Source organism: Streptopelia decaocto (genome assembly GCF_964273445.1).
Source record: "Streptopelia decaocto genome assembly, chromosome: 2".
Lineage (NCBI taxonomy): Eukaryota > Metazoa > Chordata > Aves > Columbiformes > Columbidae > Streptopelia > Streptopelia decaocto.
This window is the reverse complement of record NC_138655.1, coordinates 90,229,836-90,250,283: the sequence shown is the minus strand read 5'-3', so window position 1 is coordinate 90,250,283 and position 20,448 is coordinate 90,229,836. Positions and strand designations below refer to the sequence as shown.

General features: G+C 41.4%; 1 long non-coding RNA gene across 1 annotated transcript in view; it reads right to left on the bottom strand.

Annotated features, from left to right (window-relative positions):
- Window positions 1-945: 945 nt before the first annotated feature.
- The window catches only part of LOC309436123, an 82,243-nt gene continuing 62,740 nt past the window's right edge, over window positions 946-20,448 (bottom strand). Inside the window, exon 2 of the long non-coding RNA XR_014183280.1 lies at window positions 946-1,435. This is a non-coding gene — a long non-coding RNA (uncharacterized lncRNA). The remainder of the gene's footprint in view (window positions 1,436-20,448) is intronic.

The following is a 20,448-nucleotide window of genomic DNA, read 5'->3' as shown; positions in this document are numbered from 1 at the left end:
TTCTTATGGTTGAGCGCAAGCCTGCTGTACAGATGTTTCTTGATAAGGTATAAATCAGTGTTAGATCCTGTTTATTGCAGTGCTTTTACTGCCTTCTTCCCCGAAGGAGGGAATGTTGCCTGCACAGCAACCAGATGCGACCTGCAAGGCTATGAAACACCATTACAAGCAAAAACAGGTCCCATATTCCATATCAGCATCTGCAATGGCTCATCAAGTATTTATCAGACCCTTTGAACACTTCCATAGGTCCTAGCATCATACCACTTCCAGAATTTACTTATTATAACCTGCAATGAAAAAGCCAGGCATCCTGTTAAGTGACAGATGCCTGAAATAGTAGGAGATCCCATTTTAGTTTGGTTTCCTGCCTTAAAGGTCAAATCCCTGAGCAGACACTGCTGCTGGAAAGATACTGTGAGAGATCAAGGCAGCTGCCTTTCAGGGCATGGTAGGGAAGTTTTTCTCTTCTGCCAGCCTGCCTCATGTGATATCAATCTTTTGGTGGCGACCGGGGAACAGACTTATCTTGCACTAGTGCCTGTGTGAGGAGAACTGAGACAAGGGAGCTCCTCATCTGGGGAAGGTGGCACAGCTCAGGGCACCTTGCTAAGCAGCTCTGCTCAGCTCTGTGTGAGCAGGGGGATCCAACAGGAAAGACTCACCTACCACCCAGCATTTGAAGACAGCCAAGCCTGGCCCCAGAACCACGCAGGTTACTTCTCTGTAGCAGACGAAAGCAATACCCAAGGGCTCTAAAGGTAAAACAGCCAGACTTCGTAAGATGTACCTCTTGGAAGGTTTCTTGCGGCAAAACATGCCATTTCTTATTTTAAAAAGCGGGGGGGGGATGGAAGGATTAAATAGTTTTTCTTCCCTAAGTTAATCTGTGTCTCCGATTTGCTTCATTCGTTACATGGACAGAAGATCCTGTCAACACAGAAATATTGCCAAGTATTTACAGTTTAATGGAACCTAGGGACCAATTAACAACACAGAAAACCACCAGGCATTGTATTTCTTATTGTAACAAGAGGGAAATCTTACATTACTGCTGTTCCCCCATTTCTTAAAATAAAGCGCCAGCGCTTTGTCAATGATTTCTCAGTAGTAATGTTTATTATCTGGTAGTTTTACCATTGCATATTTATCAATTGTTTTCTACGTGCTAGGTTCAGTAACAAACCCCTCTCTTTACTTGTGCCTCCCATCTCAAAAAGGCAAAAAGAAAAAAACAAGAGAAAAAAGAAAAAAAAAAGAAAAAGCAACTGTCATTAGAGCTTTGGACCAGCACTATTAGAATCTGCCCTCAACCCCAAGTTCTCGAACTGCTGATTCTTCAATAGCTTGATGGATGCGATGCACCTCGTCCTGTGTTAAAGTCCTCTCCGGGTGGCGGTAAATGATACGGTAGCAATGGCTGACCTTCTTTGTCCTACAAAATATAAACCAAAAGAGGACTCATAAATACACGTGCCTACATATGCAAATACATGAGGCCAAACACTTACCCTCTGGACCATTTTTTATTTGCAGTCTAATTTTGTTCCTGTTGCTTGAAAATCACCTTAATGCTAAAATACACAGTCTGGAGAGGTGGGACTGAGTAGAATTTTAATTCTGGCAGAGGACTTTGCTGAAGTCCACCGAAGACCTCAGCTTGTATTGCAGTGTGGTATCTTCTCACCAGAGCAAACAAGCCAAGGAGAAGGATGATGCTAACACCACTGAGCTGCTGACACCACAGCTCTCTCTCTCATTTTGGTGTTAATGGGGCTGCCTTGAGGGAGCACTGCATACACATAACCCCCTGAGACCAGCAGGGCTGGTGCTGACAGGCACAAGGAAAACACCGTACAAACTCTGGAGAGCAATGCTGCTTGCTAATATAGGGCATCTCACAAACCTCACCACACAGGCTCCAGCCTGGGTGAGGAGACCAAACACACAGCTGCAAACACAGAGTAAAACATTTATTTCCCAATCCGGGTAACTATTTTGCCTTTGCTGGAAGTGAGAAACAAGGACAAAACACATCTGAAGCCTCCGTTTGTGGGAGAAGGACATGCAATGAGGGTGGCCATCACTCCTGTCTGGCACAGGGAAGAAATCATAGAATCATTTTAGTTGGAAGAGACGCTCAGGATCATCGATCAAGTCCAACCACAACCTAACTCTAGCACTAAACCATGCCTCTAAATGGTTGGAGGCTTTAACCAGGGCATTAAGTTTTTTACACCTTTAACCTTGGCCCCAGTGAGGCAGCACTTCCCTCAGGGTGAGTCACACCGGCATATCAAGCCTTATGTTCCCTTTAGAAAGGGGTCTCTTGTGATCACAACCCCCCTTTTTTGCAGGAGCTGTTTTTGATGGAGGATGCAGGGTGACCCTGTCACTACTTACCACCTGCCTCAACGTTGTAGTTTGGTTCTGCTTGCAAGACTTTCTACCTATTCAGTAGGTTCTGGGTGGCTGGAATGGACTCTCTTCCTTCTAGGCTGGGCAGCAACGTGCTGCCCTTGGCAGCCCCTGTTCCTCAAGTCACTGCATTCCCCATCCAGGGCCTTGTGCCTGTTGAACAGAGGCACCTGGTGGGACGGTGGTGAGTCACCACAGCTGGGACCCAAACCCTGGTTTAGGAGGCCTTATCCATTAGGCCACCAGCAGACACACAGAGTAAAACTCCTGACTCCCTGCTACTCTGGAAAGGAAAAGGCAAAAGAGAACATGGAAGGAGGAACGATGGGCAAAAAATAATGTATTTAAGAGCCGCTGAGTTTGGCAAAGACAAGCTAATGTAAAACCAGGAGCAAAACAGTAAGTTGAATAAGAGAGCAAAAAAAATCTTCTCGCTCTCCATTAAAAACAGGCTGGAGTACATAGCTCTTGCGAGGGGTACCTCTACAGTTGCAGAGCTTGAATTACTGAATTTAAATGGCAGTTGTGGCATTCTTTTTATTTTTAGTTTCAAATGGAGCCCATACAACATCTTCTTTCAAAGGCAAGCACACACTTCAGTGAAAGAAAGAAAATCTGAAGGGAAAAATAATGGGAAACTAGAGATCAAGTACTAGACAGAAGGATCTCCCAAGCCAGCACTTAACCGCACACAAAGGCATTCAGAAAGCTTCGGGTCATCTTTCTCCTGAAAATTGTTTCATGTTAGAAACCATGTTTATTATGACTATTTGATTAAAACTAAGGTTGTATGTGCTCATACACAAAGACCACTCTCTCAAGATACTAATTTCAACCTTAAATCTTATTAGAAACTGGCACAGGTAGTTTTTATCTCAGAATAGCTATCTGATACCGACTTTGACCCATCATATGTGGGTGGGAAGCTTGCCCTGCTCCCACTGGCAGTTTACAACAAAAAGGTTATTTTAAATTAAAGCATTCAGCCTTTTTTGTGTGCTCTGAAGATAAAGCAAGTTAAATCTGCCTAGCATAGGCAAGGGCAAACTGCATTTCATAAAGTGTTAAGCTGACTGCAGTTAACTGCTAAAAAGCAGTCAAGAGCTTTCCCTGGGTGCAGGTTAAACGCTGTAGAAAAGTGATCTTCCAGAAAAGAGGGGGAGGTGTAACTGTGGAGAAGGTGTTGCTCTGCTCTGCTTCCACCTCTGCAAGGCAGGAGAGAGGACAGGCCTGGGAGAAGCAAGAAAATAGAATAAGAAGGGTTTGGCTACATGCTGCATTGTAAGAGAGAAATTTGAATAAGAGAGAGGGATAATGAATTTGGGCTCAACAGAAACCAGGCTGGCAAATACCTGAAATGCTTTTAATGGTGCCGAAACAACCCACCTGAACAAAAAACATTTGCAAATCGCTTTGGCTGAAAATCTATTTAGAAGATGTACAATCGTAGCCCCGATCCTGAAGTCTTGTACATACTGGGAATATATCACATGATGGAAAACTTATTGACACCATTCAATGTGACGTAAACACAAGTTTGTTTAATGTGTTTAAGCTGTGGTAGGGATAGCTACAGCACTGTTTCTTCACTGGTTGTGGTTAACTGAAGTTAACGTTTCCTCTTGACCAACATGTTTGGTTATCTCCCTCCATCCTAGTGAGCAGCTCATTCATGAGGCAAATTAAATAGGTCAGAATAGGATGCAATAGCTTCTTGTGGGTCTTGTGGAAAACCAGCATCTTTAGGAGGCATTTGAACTAGGAAAGAGTAGAGGTCTTACAGAGCAACACCGCAATAGAGCTCTCTAAACTGCAGCTGAAGTTAAGCATTGGTGCATGAGAAGTAAAACGGGGGTTGCATTAAATGGTAATTCCGCTAACTTTAATTATAGCAAAAAAAAAATTATGTAACTACTAATACACATGGTTGGCTACAAATCACTCATGTGGTTGGTATGTGACATTTTTCTCCCACCTTTCAGCTAGGTTTATTTGCATCTTGGTTACTAATTAGAAAGACAGAGTATAATGGTTCAGTGCTATTTCAAGAAAAGACACACTGCAAGTTTCAAAACCTTAAGCACTGTTTTCAAAGTAGTATTAGCTAACTTTTCAAGGGAGACAGGGAAGAGTACTTCCTGGCTCTTCCTGCCCCCAACACCTACCCCCTCCCTCAAACAAAATACTAAAACAATGTGATCCAATCACTGCTGTCAGCTGCAACTGGAAACAATTATTGTCAGCAAATAATACATGTTTGCTGATTGCCTCTCTTGCTTTCCTTTTGTTCTGCAGAGTCACAGAGTATTTGCCTACCTTAAAGATGGCTCTGCTAATGCATAATGAACTCTCTCCTGCATGTCATGCTGCAGCCTGATGATATAGAAGCAGTAGCTCTTTATCCTGAGCAACAGAAAATTTGAGGCCAAAACCTAGAACAACAGCTTCTCTGGGTTAAAAAAAAAAAAAAAAAAAGAATAATAATAAAAAAGAACCTTAACAGTGAGCACTTTGGGCTTTATTTACCTAAGCTGCACCACCAGTCACACAGACTCCTCTCCCATTAGGCTTCAGCTGATCTTAGTGTCACAAGCCTCCTCTGCACCAGCCTGCGGCTTTCAGGTAATGAAACGCAGTGAATAGAGTGAAGCACTGCTCAAAGAGAAAAGGAAGACAGGGATTTATTCTGATGCTGCAGGAGGAAACAAGAACACTGTGAGCAAACACTGGAGTGAAACAATGCTTAATGCTCTTCCATGTTTTTTTGGAGGAAAGAGCTTTGCCTCGTGATTTTCAGGAATTGGCATGCAGCCGGCTCCACGTGCATGGGAGCTGCTCACCGCCAGGTCAGATTTGCTGGACGGGGCCAACCTGAAGGTCAGTGTATACATTTTGATATTTCATCCTGATATCTGAGCACATCAAGAAATTAAGGGGCCCTAATCTGCCACTAGTTGAATAAAACAAACACGAAAGCAACCTGACACTGGGACCGGGGCTAGAATGAAAGGGTATGTTACACAATAAAAACTAATACCTGTGTGTTAATAGCTTTCCCTGCTTAGAAGTCCACTGAAGGACGTTTTAAACACAACTTGGCTAGAAAGCTGATCCCAGAAGCTTTCCCAATAGCAAACCACCTAAACATACTGGGGAACCTGTGTCAGTGGTTAGATCAGACTAAGGACACAGGGTCATTTGGTAATCAAGAGGTTGCCTAAAGTATAAAGGCCTGGTACTGGCATTTGTCTCAACCACATGCAATACCTTAATAAGAATGAAAATTTCTCCATCCTGCACTTGAAGAACGAGACAAAAGGGACAGCAGTGAGTGGGGAAACCCCCACCTTCTGCTTTCCATCTGTCTTAAATAAAGCACGGAAGATTCTAAAGGGAGGTTACCCTTACTCTTATGTGGTGAGGGCAACACAGAACCAGACATTTTTCTACTAAGCTGGATTTACTTTGAGGAACAGAAAAGTAGAGATCACAATCTCCTGCAGCATCAAGGAGCGGATAAGAGAACTATCTCTTTTGTACTCTGAGCAGTGCACTAAGCAGCACTGCTCACCACCATATCTATATCGCACCTTTTCCTACAGAATATTATTTAAAATGAAAGATCTACACATACAGTAATTATGAGATTATTTTCTCTCTGTTAAGTGAGTCGTGTTAATGAGGTTCTTTAAGGGTCTCCCAATTCCTGCCATAGCAGTTTGTATGCTATATCCCCCCAAAAGATTCATCATGTAATTGCCTTACATAAACCTTCACAGAGTACTCAATGACCACCACATGCTTCACAGAGATCATGTCATGCTCTGAGTATGCACGGAATGACCTCGGGGAAGAGAAACGCCTGTTTTGTTTGCAATGATGTCCTAAAAGGGACAATGATGGGAAGAAAGGAAAATACTGTCTGATGTCACTAACATCATAGTTGCCAAAGCCATGCAGAGAGCACAGCTTTGATTCTGCTTTGTGGCTCCAGCAGTTCCAGAATGGTTCATGTTCTAAGTGGAAATGGGGAGGAATATTAAACTGCATGAAGAAGAAGATATAAATACCTTTTCCTTTTGTTTCATGCTTTCAAATCACATCCACCACTGTGATAGCAGGCACAACTGCTAAATGTCATACTATAAATTCTAAATTGACAAATAGCACTCTTTGCTAGGAACCACATCATGGAAAATGGCAAAAGGCTTGTGCTATATACCTTACTGTCAATGGCAAATAATTCAATTACCATGGTGATATGCTCATAGAATATAGCAGTAATTCTCTGAACAAAGGCCTTTCCCAAAGATGCATTCTCCTCAGTCCTTTCAAATGCTAATACTCAATTTCTCTGGAAGAGCGTGTTGTATACAATAGCATATTTTTAAAAAATGGACACGTTTTTGTTTAAGGTGATTCTGATATTAGTGAAAGGCACCAGCTCACCTCCAGAAAAAAGAATTGTTTTAAACCCGCAGAAAGCAGGGAATGGTCATTTCTGTTTAACACCTTTTCCAGCTGACACCTGGCAGAAGGATGGTTCAGCTTCAAAGACAGTTCTGGTCAACACGACCATGCTGAGATGGTCAGCTTTATCTGACCACTGTGGATTTTTCTGGTGGTCACTTTAAAAGAGATGCAGTTTACTGACAGACAATAGGACTGAAATATTGTTTTTCTGTTTCACAAAACTGAGACAGTAATGGACTTTTTGCTCTTTTCTAATTGGACTCGTAGAAATCTTTATCTGAATACCAAACCCTGAACCTGCTTGGCCTTTTCATTCTTTCTTTCCTTAATATTAATTCCATTTTAAGCTTTTGTCTTAGTGTAGGAAAAAAAGTGAAAATTCTGTTAATAGCCAGCTTATTGAGACAGATAAAGAACATGGTATGGGATGCAGTAGCAAAGGACATAAATAACACTTGCAAGTTAAGATAATGAAAGGTAGATGAAAAATGAAAGCACTCGGAAACTTTTCAGCTTCTCAGTCACTGAAACACTGTTGAACAGCCATAAATAGGATCTAAGCCATTGTCAAGTATCTGAAAACATTGGACTGGTTAGAAAGTTTTGATCATGATTTTCCTTTTCTACCTGAATCTATCACCTCATTTCTTAAATGCAGGAAGAGACAAAAACAGATATACACTGAAAAAAAAAATAACCGTAAGCATCACCTGAAAGAGAAAGTCTCCTGGCTGTTAGATGTACCCACTAAATGTTTAGTGAAACAATTCAAGCAATTACTTGTGCTTTGGCCCAGCACTGTGGTCCTAAATGACCTTTTCTCATGTCACCAGACCACCTTAGTTTGTTGATCTATGCCAGCAAAAGAAGAACTAATGTGAGTGGTGCAGGGCCTTCTTCCACCAGCTCCCAATCCCAAGCAGGGGAAATTCCTGTAAACCAACTGAGTTACACAAGAAACGGAGAGAGTATTTCCCTTGTGCACAGTTACAGTTGTCTCAGTAACCAGCCAACGGCTCAGTCAACCCATCTCAGATCCAAGCACTTCCTATTAAAAAGCTCTTAAGCCTCACAGCATCAAAAGTAATGGAATCCATTACAGGCAGACAACGATGAAATATCACTAGGGTGAAGAATAAGGAGAAAAATATCATTCTCTGTTATACCCAAAGAAAATCCAAAGTCCCCACAGGATCATAAGCTAACTGTGACACAGACTTTTGCTGCCACAGAAAGCCAGAAAAAAACTGCAAAGCCTTGGGGTTTGGGATTGTGTCTTTTGGTGTTTTTGGTTTTAATACAATGACTCATTGATTCCTTGAAGAAAGCAACGATCAATGGTCATAAAGCAGGTATAAACCCCATTCTCAGGGGGATGGATTCAAGCATCAGTGATGACTGCTTGTTCTCCAGTCTCCCTCTCTTTGGGAAAATCATCTATCAAGCACAGGCAACAGAATTCCCATCATATCTGACCTACACCAGTACTGAGGAATCCATTCCATGTGGATTTAAACTTGGATGTGACTGGGAGTTGTCCCTCTTGTAAGATGAACTTTGTGTTCTCAGTTCACACGGGGCCTTCTCAATTTTTAGGGGCTCACCACTCCATCTAGTGAGCCAGTTCAAAATCCTGCTCTAAATCCAGGAAGATTCAAGAGTAAGCTAGAGGCTGAATATCTTCAAGACTTTGCTTGCTGTCAGCATAGTAACCCCGGAGCATTCATCATATGCCAGATAGATGCAACGTTATGCACTTTTAATGGAATGAGTCTCTCAACTTATGGAGGCTACGGCTTTCAGGAATAAAAGAAAGCCGTGCAGCGGCCACGCACACAAAGATCAGAAGGTGTGCAAGCCTGTGAGGCTCAGAATAGGGTACATACCACATTTTTTCTTCAGGGTTATCACTATGACAGATACAAGGACTGCACAGGTGGAATAAAGATAGGAAAAAGTAAACTTTCCAATACAAACACAGAAATACAAAATCTAGTGAAATAACTTCTACTGATTCCAGCAGCAAACAAGAAATGGTTGTTTGGTAAAATACTTGAGACACCTGATTTTACGATAGAAAAATAATTGGATGCTGAAAGTAAGTGGGAAAAAGTGACAGTCTCAGCATCAGACAGGACAGAATAGCTGTTCTGTGTACAGCACAGGGTTTTATTTTGCTTCACTTTCCCTAGGTTTGACTCAAAAGGTTTTGTGTCAAATGCTTTTCAAAGTTTAATCATGTTTTCACCAAAACAAAATGCAAGGGCTAATACTTTTTGTTACTTGTTGTTTAAAAATTAACCACTAGAGACTTAAACATTTGTCAGCCCAGCAAACAAAAGAACAAAATAACTCGATTTGGATATTGTGTCTCATGGGGACTGTCATATAAGATCCTTGACTTTCTCCTTCCCTGTGTAGTTCAGACCCCAAGGCAGGACTACATTTCCCATGAGAGGCCAAGGCCAGAAACTCCTATGCTGGATCACCTCCCCTCTCTGGACAAGAAACTTGGGTGACATAGCTGATGAGGAATCAGAGCATATTGAGAAGAACAGAAGCGTGTGATACCTGGAAGTCCTGGCAGCTGAAGCATTTTGGCTGCTAGCCAGAAATTCTGACAGAAAAATGTACATTTTCAGCAACTAAAACAACGACAAATCCACGTATTTTCTATCATTGCTGTCTCTCCCACTTCTTCCACATTTCTCTTGATCTCCTAAATCCCTAGGAATTTAATGGTTGAAAGAAGTACCTCCAGCAGCAACAGGCTCTGGGGGTCTGGTAGAACTTCATGACTTAGATATGTCATTCACAATGCCCTGTGCTCTTCCAGGGCAACTGGCTGGTACTGGAGCAGGTCAGGGACACAACCTGCTTGCAGAGAGTAACTCTGGAAGACACACTGTGTTTGCTAAGTTGTTTTGCTTCTTGTTTGAAGACATTATATTTGCCTCCCTCTGAGCAGCAGCCTACGAGGAAGAGGATGGCAGAGGCTTTGGTCCTTTTTCTGTCAAACAGCACTACTGATGATTTCATCACGGGTCATTAGCCAGAATAGTATCACTTACAAGTTTCCAATCATTGGCAACTGAAATGCCATCTTGAAGCACTTAAGAGCAACAACATATCTCAATACTATGAACAAATCCAACAAGAGAGGTGAATTTGGACTCTTTCAAATGCTATCTAAAATATTTATAGTAAAAATGTTAAGTGTGATACCTTTTCAGTTCCTCCGAGTGAAAGATCAAAGAAAAGCAGCATAAATATTTAGCAGTTTTTTCCCCCAACTAGATGTTAATACTAAAGGCTACAAAAAGTATTACTAAAAATAACATCACTGTCAAATTAAAACATATTTCATAATTGAGTAAAAAGAGAATTTATATGAGAATTTAAAACAATTCGTTCTAAGAAATGAAGATAGATGGGAGTGACAGCCAGTTCAAAAGTACCTCCATTGAGCACTGGCAGAAATCAGGGTCTACAAAGTCAGGTGGCAGACAAGTGCATGGGAAGGACTGCATGCTGTTTCAGGTACTTGCATAGATTTCATCCCTGAGATTCATGGTTTTGTCCAGGAGATAGGTGTTTAAGTTCCCTTTACGTTTGCTGAGAGTTGAGGTAAAGGGGGACGTGGCTCCAGACCCAGAACAAGAACCTAAGTGATTATTCCAAGGTCACATGGTGAATGATGACAGACGGGGGACTTAGCTAAGTGTAGACCCTTTGAGTTACTCTTCTTTTGAGTTACTCTTCTCCCCTGACACACACTTCCAGCCACCCTTCTTTTCTTCAAATTGTAAAGCAGCCCTGAAAACAAAACAGGCTGCAGCACGAAAAAGCAACTCATCCCATATACAATGGACAGCATGGGGAAAAGTGCAGAGCCAACATCAGGATAAGCAAATGCGCTGTTTGTTAAATGACAAACTAATCCCAAATCAGGAAAAAACAGGAGGCGGGGAAGAAGAAGGGAGCAAGAAGAGATGAGTTAACCAGAGACCAGCTGACAGGAGGGACCTAAAAACTGAAAGCAGAGGTTAAACAAATCACTTGCCTTTTTTGTGTAAAAGCAACAAATGAAAAGCACCTGCCCCCCTGAGCAGCCTGCAGCACTAGAATGCAACTTGAAAACGTTTGTTCCTCTGTGTGTGCAAATATAGGGGGGTTCTCAATGGGACTGCTTCCAGTATCTGTTAAACCTTGTGGAAATTCTGCAGCTGCTTGCACAATTAAGTGGTGTTTACTGTCTCCTTCCAGTCCATACCTTACTTTTCCTCTCAGAATTGTCAGGTTTTGTAAGTGTTAATCTGGCTAACTGGATTTGTTTTGGAGATGCAGAAATTCCCCACTTTCCCTCCCTAAGGGTAGTGTGGTTCCACACAGACAGTCACAAGAAACCTGTTCTCATCACTCCTCTGACAGTTGCTGCCTTGGTAAGACAACTCAGAAATAAGTCCTCAAAGTAAGGATAACTACTGGCCAGCAGATTTAACTACTATTAACGCTCAGGAAAACTGTCTGCCTGTTAAATGTTTCTCTTGTTGGTTCCCATTTGTGCAGGTAATGCGTTTAGACCACAATGACAGACAAACAACCCATGTCTTGTAGGTGAGATTTGCCTGGTTATTTGGAACATAATGATGGGGGAAATGTCCCAGCACCATTGAAACTAGCCAGATGATGACAACATATACCGATCAGGTGCACTGGCCAGAACTTTTACAGCTGTCAAAATGAGCATTAATTTGGAAAACTCTAACTGCCACATTTGGCATCTTGCCCCATTAATATTACAGACACTCACAAAAAAAAAAAAAAAAAACAAATTAAAAGACAAATGTGAATGTGATAGGATGTATGCATAGTGAATGTCTCCTACGGTAAGAGTATATGAGCATCACACAATAAAACAACATTTAGGCATGAAGACTAAAAGGTCAGGGCACAAAATGAGATGCATTATTCTGTAAGTACCATGAAATTATTGGTCTGCTGCTCCAGAAAGGAAAGAAAGACATTGAGATATTATAGTAGGAAGATAAAAATACCGTTTTTGCTAAGACTTTACTAAAAAAGGCCAAATGATCCTCTCACTAGCAGGAATTAATACCAGCAAAGAAGGGTAAGATTTCAGCCCAGAACTGGGAATACCAGGGAACACTAGAGTAAATCAAATGTTCTCAAATTGTCTGAGAGATGAACTTTGTCCTAAAACACTTTAGGAATGACCAGAAGAAATCTCAGAGCTGTCTTTGAGAGTTCATGGAAGACAAATAAGGTACCAAATGTTTGGAAAGGGTTAAACAGAGTGCCTAATTTTGAAAACAAATGAACAAACAAAAATAACAAAACAAAACCCACAAATGAACACACATCCCCAACAACCAACCAACTAAAAAATAAAACTAAAAATAACCACCACTCCCCAGAAAAACACCCCAACAACAACAAGTGTGTCCCCTCCCCCCCGCAACTAGGAAGCCATAGAAGCTATATACCATTTGCTTTTACTTTAGATTCCAATAAAGATTCAGGTGCAGACAACCAAACCACTTTTAAGCACACAATGGAAATTAAAAAAGACAAAAAATAGAGAACATGGAGCAAATCTAGTCAAAACAATCTAATTTCCCACTATAAAGGGGTAACAGGCTGGTAAATCAATAATCAATAAACGAAAGAATAAATTGCAGGAAGTAGCAAATACTATAGGGGGCAGGTGCCTGTGCAGGGGTGTGTATGTGCATATGACACATATATTCATAGCCAGCTAAACCAGAGAAGAAAAAATGGGCTAACATCAATATGACACAAAACCTGGATCCATTGGGAGTTGCAAGCAGTTTCAGGCAAAGTTGAAAAATCTTAGGAAAAAAACTTTAAAGTTAGAACAAAATGTGAAAAAAAGAAGAAAAAAAGTAATGCAGTTTGTAAAATTAGGTAGTAAAGAATCTGCATCCCTAAACGTTTTACCTTTGAGGCAGTTGCATGAAGATAGACGAGAAAACTGGTGATCAATATCATTATTACTAGAAAGTGATACTCCAAATGTTTGCTAATAATTCATAGTTTTTGGAAGCAGTTATCCACAGCTCGTAGCCAAATCCGAAGGATCTTTCTTGCAGGGTTCTTCATCCTGGTTCCCATGTGATGGAATATTTCCATCTAATAATGGGTTAGATGATGCAGCAGAAAGGTTTGTTAGCCGGGAAATTACATTAGGCTAGGTAAAATAGTAAATATAACTGAGGACAAGACTAAGATAATCTTGACTGAAAAATCTGAACGATACATTTCAGCCAGGACAAGTGTAAGCTTCTGTATTTTGCCAAAACCAACTAGCTGCATGCAGAGAGGATGAAGAACAACTGGGCATAAAGCAGTGCTGCACAAAGCATCAGACAACTGCACAGATTCATGAGCCAAAGGTGAATTCATGATGTTGCTGTGCTGCTTTAAGCTTAGCAAGCCCCAGCCTGGGACAAACAGCTGGGATGCAGCTGGAGTGACATACCCCTGCCCCGCTCAACACTGCTACCGGTTCAGCTGAAATACCCTTTCCACACCTTGATAAAGACGTGAGGCAACGGGAGGCAGATGACTAAGGGAGCAATGACAACATGCAGATGTCTGGGTAACACAAATTATAAGGAGCGACTGAGAGAATGCAGGTTGCTCAGCCTAAAGAAGAGAGAGCAGGAAAACATCCTTCGAACACATGAAATGCTGCAGCACAGAGTTAGGTAATAATCTGTTCATCAACATTCACAAGCGGCAGGAGACGAAAGTAATGAGCTCATATTGCAGAAATGTTCAGCTTGAAAATTCACTTGGAAAAGTGGTGAGGTCCCCAATGCTGGAAATCTTTAAGGACTGGTTATACAAGTGTCTGTCAGGAATGCTATAAGTAGAGCTGTTTTGGAGTAGGAGGATGAACTAGGTGGCAGTACTCTTCAACTCTTTAGCATAAAATAATGTAATGGTCTCTAAAATGCAGAAAGTTACTTAAGTAGCAAAGACAGCTCATTGTAGCTCCACCTGAATACACGTGTATTTGTTTATCTCATTGCACTAAAAGAAGATGGGGAAAAAAGTCCAGTTCAGGATGCCAAGGAGGTAGGAAATAGGAATAATTGCTGCTACACCTGGCAAAAGAGCTCTGTGTTACCAACACTAGATTCCCAGGAGATAAAGCAAACAGGGAAAAACTTTTGAAAGGTAACAGCAGAGACCAACAGATTGAGAGGGGAAAGGAATCCTCTGAAAATGACATCATCTCTTTAGACTATCAACTCTGCATTATAGACTGATGTTGAAATACAGCAGACAGGAAAGCAAAACGCTGCTGCAATACCTTTCACTGCCTAAAGCCAAAAAAAAAAAAACCAACCAAAAACTCCAGAAAAAGTTTACTCTGTAAGACAGCAGCCCACAGGGAGAATGTCACTCAGCTGCTTGTCCCCTTTGCTTCAGTGCTGAGAGATGCCTTAGGAAAGCTCTAAGGAACAGCCACAGAAGATGCTGCAAATCCTTGACAGGCCGAACTGCATCTTTCTCTTTTAGGCCTCTCTGAGTTTATATCAAGAGATTAACCCTTTGCTTTCAGCTTTCCAAGTTCACGTTCAACCCCAGGCAATCTTTAAAAAAATGGATTAAGTCTTTCTTCTACCCTAACAATGTTGCAAACAAGCCTGTTGGAAATCTGCACCCCAAGGCAATTTGGGGAAGTCCAGCAACAAGGAGACACCTGAGACACCAGTCCTTGAATGAAGGCTGGTTGGGTCTGAGAAGGACAATAGCTCTGGAGACTGTGGCCTTTTGACAAAAGTTTACTAACTTTATGCCCCATTGCAGGTAGAGACAGTGAAAAACGGAGAGGAAATGACGTGTCAAAGGACATTCTGCAGATCAGCTGATCTCCTAACAATAGAAATACACAGAAACATAATAGAAATCTCATCTTATGGGGCTCCAATATAATGGTCTGAATAACCAGCCACATTTCCCCTGTATTTGTACATGTTATCCTGGCCTCCTCAATCTCACTTGCTGTTCTGTATTCACTTATTGTACCTCTTCCTTATGTATAGAATAGCTGCGAGGAAGGAGCTGCCTTTCATTTTATCATCTACGTACACTGTATTTTGCAGCAGAGAATGAGAGGCCACAACTTTGCTACAAGGAAAAATAACCTCTATAAGAATAAGTGTGTGTAAGTGTATATATACACTCACAGCTATTGCTGCAAAGGCTACGTTTTTATTAACGTTTGCAAGTTTGCTTGGACGGATAAGATCACCAGTTTGGGAAAATCTTGATGTTTATTAAATCTTTTTCAGGGATTAAATGTTGATCTCATAAAAGTTCCATTGCATATGTGTTCTTTCATTCTTACATGAAATATGAACTTGCCAAGGAACAAATAAACTATTTATGACTTATGCCTGTACAGTAACGAAAAATGGCTTAATGGGGGCATGTACTACTTTGAAAGTACTGCAGTCTGTTTTTCTCTGAACTGAAGACTCCCTTAAACAGGTTTAAGACATATACTCTCCTTTCTCCTCAAAAAAAAGATCAAATTCTTGATATGATTGTCCAAGTCATAGAAGAAAGACTCACATAAGGCAGGCTCCTGCACCACAGTCCCACATTATCTGCCTTACTTGTAGGTAAATTGGCATAGGTTGCACGCAGCTGCACCCAGACAGCAACTATAAATCCAGATAGCTGACTGAAATGAACTCAAGTTATTCTTACATTACTGACTTTAGAAGAGGAGACTGATATTTATTATACATAAGATGCAGCAATTTGGTGGCATGACCTTAAACACTACCATCTCTGCTAGCAGATCTTCTCCATCTGGACTACAGTAGCAAACAAGGCAGGAGATGTTTCTTCTGAGACTACAGGTGGCTATGGCAGAATAGTCACCTCACCAGGTATCACCTGGAGGTCTCACCATTACGATCAGCAGAGTTTGTTCTCTACTTTGCCTAATTCTTGTCACACCTAGCCAGGATGGCTGGTGTTCTAACATTGGTGTTTTGAAACAGACACAGTACCAAAGAACATGAAAAATTATTAGGCACCACTGCTGAGAGGGTTGCAATGCTACTCATCCTCCCTTCTGAATCATCTGCACCCACAGTGTCTCCCCACTTCACTCACATGCACAAATTCTTCTCCTCAGACAGTGACACCATCTCTTTGTAGAGCAGACACCGATGCTGGGTGTGTGGATTCAGTGAGGAAATGTAACTCCTTAAAATGAAAGAGATGTCAGAGGAAAAGCCCTTAAAGAAGAAGAGGAAGACTGCAATATCCCTGTGACATTTTGCACTGTAGTCTCTACTAAAATGTGAAGACACAGAGACACAGTTTGGACAACCCAGTAAGACTGGGTTGCTGAGCAGCATGAAATAGACAAAGGGTGACAGACACTTGCAGATCTCACTTCTGAAACCCATATGCTTTTCATCCACAGGATTCAATCAGTATCATACCTGATGCCATTGTGATTTTACTTTAGCTTCCATATGAGGAAAGGTTAAAACAATCTGATCCTTCACTAGGATTAACCTACCACTGAACCTGAAGCATCAGACTGAAGCATAGGTTGCATGGGACTTGGACAGTTATAGGAAAGTCAAAACATTAATAAGCACTTCCAAGCTGGATGAGAACTTTCTTATATTTCTAGCACATCTTAACTGGCAAGGGCAAGCTTAGTGTCTTGTGTCCCAACAAATCACAGTACTGATTCTCTATATCCCACAAAAAACATCACAGAAACTCCACAGGAAAGCAATGAAAGAATCTGGATCAGGCTCAGCATTCACCTGCAAAGCTCATGCTTAAATCCATACCATGCTGGATCAATCTTTGAGTCTATTTTTTTTTTTTTTTTTTAAGTTTGAGCCTCTATCTACTTTCTTTTCCTCAAATAACTGTGTGAGCATTTCAGGTGCACATGGGTGAGTCAATAAAACTGAGCAGCCATGCTGCATGCACAAATCCTTCTCCAATCCTGTCTCCAGGTGCTTCTCCCTGCTTCTCAGATTTATTCTACTGTACTAAACCAGAGAAACTGCCTGAGTGGCTTCATGTGTGATGAACAATACTATCGAGCTGATGTGGTTGAAAAATGACCAGGTAGAAAAAGAACCTAAAAGTCCCAATCTGATTCACTGAATGGCCACACCAGTCGCTGTGCCAGCACAGTATGGGGACGAGAAAAGCACAAACCAAGACTTGACACTGCCAGGAGAAATGCACGTGAAAACAGGGGCTAAAATCACAAGCTGATATTTCACTGAATCCATGTAAGCACTAAAGCACATGCTCCTTTTTTTCCCCCTAAGTTCATGTAAAAACATGTTATGTATTATGTTCAAAATGAGACTCAGATATAAGGGAAAGGAAAAAAAAAACCTGTCTGGCTGTCCCCAAATGCTGCTGAGTCCAATCTCCTGACCTATTCACACTGAAGATAATGGGATGACATCTCCTTCTGCCAAATGAGGATTCAGCTGACATTTTACCAAACAAGAGGGACAGGTCCCTGGGCAGCAATGTTTTTAAAACTGATCAGCAGAAGCAGCCAGTCAGATCCTCTTCTTAAAAACAATGATACACCAGGTTAGTTAGAAAATGAATGAATGTGCTCAGGACAGCATGAGAGGGGGTAAGCAACAAATGGCTATTACAGCCGAACTTTGCAACACTGCAAACTTTTGCCACCAGTTAAGCCTGAGGTCAGTGGTCTGAGCAGACCTTATGTGTGTAGGGTCCTTCATAGGTCCTCTGGTCTAGGATAGATTTCATTCTATGCAAGCGAAGTTCCCCCTTCTGGTAAATGTAATACAGATCCTGGAAAGAGAGACCTGAGCTTGTAAGCTCACTCTTCGAGTATTTAATCAAACATAGCAGCAAGGCTTAAGAGGTTACTACCATTAAAGATTAATCTGTTCAATAACATTGCCTTTAACTACTCCCTTCTATTGTGGGACATCAGCCCAAGGTGACTGTTTGGCTTTCGGATATTAAGAAGCAAGGTTGGCCAGAAGTAGGGTGTGGGGATCAAGAGAGAGAAATACTAACGATGAATCACTCCTTTGCTGATAGAAGGCATGGCTGCTTTAATGAATAGTTACATGGAGGATGTGAGATAATCTAAGCGGGACTGTTATGAAACTTAACTATGAGATACTTTGAGTAACGACCTATAAAGCTGCTAACTGGATTCAGTGAGTTGTTGAGTCATTACCATATAAGATTGGGTTGCTCTGAATGGCATATGAAATCCATATGGCTAGAGACATTGAGTGGTTTGCTTTTGGTGAGAGAAGAACATGGAAATGAGTATACACATACATGGATTTTCAAGAATAAAAAATTAATAATAAAAAATAATTGGCTGCAATTACATACCATCCACACTAACACTATTTTGTCATTCATCTTTTAATTAAAGACGCTCTGTGACTGAGAATTAGCAGGCATGAAATAAGCATGGATTTTTAATGTTTTGGGAAAAAAATACAGTACGTTCTCTGCACTGATATATCTGTTATGACACAAACTCCAAGTAAAATGAGCACTGGGCAGAAGGATGCTGGGTACTACATATAAATCACTGATCTTTCACCTTTCAGAATATTTTCACATTCAAACTGAGACACTAAATGCAAGCTGAGTGCTTAACACAAAAAAAGAAAAGAACTTATGAAACGACCACTATGGATATAATTCATTCTGGAGTAACTACTCAGGCAAAGACCCAGGGCTGAGCTAGTCAGACAACTGTGCATCTTTCACCTGAAGAAAGTGTCATTAGTGGAGGAAATGTCACATTTACACTTTAAAACTGTTTAAAAGACAACTTGTATCTTTAGCACAACTCAGCCATTTAAAAAATATTGTAAGAGAGAGATGCAGATACAGCAAAGAGCACTCCTTTTTATGATTTCTCACCCTTGTATTAAGCTGCTGTGCCTAGCTTGAATATTCAGCATCTTAGCAGTTGGCACTTCCCAGGCAGCAGCGCTGAATTGCTCTCCACTGATGCTCAGGGATGCAGGGTTGGAGCTCTTGCAGACAAAGGCTCCCACACAACTCCTACCAGCCCATGCAGCCTGAGCCTGCAGCTGTGCAGCATGGAGCAGCTGGATGGGGAGCAAGGGGGAACCCCACCTTCTTCACCCCCTCTGCTGTGAAGGGGGAGAGGTGGTCTCTGCAGCTACTCGACAGCATGTGAGAAGGGGACAAAGGCAGTCAAGCTGGATGGGGGAGGAACATTTACTGAACAAACTAGCTTCTCTAGTGATTTTCCTCATTGACAGCATTGCATGTAAAATGAGTGCCTCTTCTGAAGAAGTCCCATGTCCTTGCACACTCACCACAAGAAGAATCAGAGCATACTGCTGTCTTGAGCAGTGCAGCAGTCATGACCATCACACATAGAAACATAAAATGGTTTGGGTTGGAAGGGACCTTAAAGATCATCTAGTTCAACCCCCATTATGGGCAGGGACACCTTCCACTAGACCAGATTGCTCAGAGTCCCATCCAATGTGGCCTTGAACACTTCCAGGGGTGGGGCATCCACAGCTTCTCTGGACAACCTGTTCCAGTGCCTCTCTCACTCCACTTACTCTACTGCCCTTACCGGTTTTGTGGTAGAGTTGGGTTTTGTTTGTTCATTTGTTTTTAATGGCAACTACTCTAATTTTCAGTCTTCTTTTTCTGGCCTTTCATTCTTTTTGTTCCTTCTACTTTCTTTTTGGCTTGGCATTTGCTGGCATTGAGCTGTGAATCCTGTGCATGGAACCAACTGAATTTACTTGGGAAAATAAAAGGAAAAATCTGCATAAACTGTTCAAAAACTACTTTTGAGCACAGAGGCATCCTCCCTTGTAACCCCCTGGAAACACCATGAAAACCACAGAAGCATAGGACAGACTTGGTCAGGATTTGTGGTTCCATCTCTCTGCTGTGTTTGCACTTGGCACTTCTCTTTCAGTTTCATATCAATAGCACCTTTGATGCAGATTTCTAATGCTTTTTTTTTCTAACCCTTTTAAGGACCCTTGATAAAGGGCACATGCTTCATTATATACCTCAAACAGAATACCACAAAAGATCAACTTGATGATCAACAAAAGATGAACTTGATCCATCTATACTGAAATTTTGATGGGAAATGATCAGCTAAACAACAGCTAAATTTGGTTTATGGCATAAACTGCATCACTGGGTTACAGACATCCCAGGTGAAGTGTTGTGTGGCTTGCAAAGATTATCAATGAAAGAATGAGTGGACCAGGCTGAAATCATAGAGATTTGTTTTAATCGAGAAATGAACCTGTTGTGGTTTCACCTGGCAGGCAGCTAAACACCACACGGCCATTTGCTCACTCTCCCCAGACAGCTGGATGGGGCAGAGAATAGGAAAAAAAAAGGTAAACCTTGTGGGTTAAGAGAAAAATAGTTTAACAGGACAGAAATGGAAAATAATTATTATTGTTAGTAGTAGTAGTATAA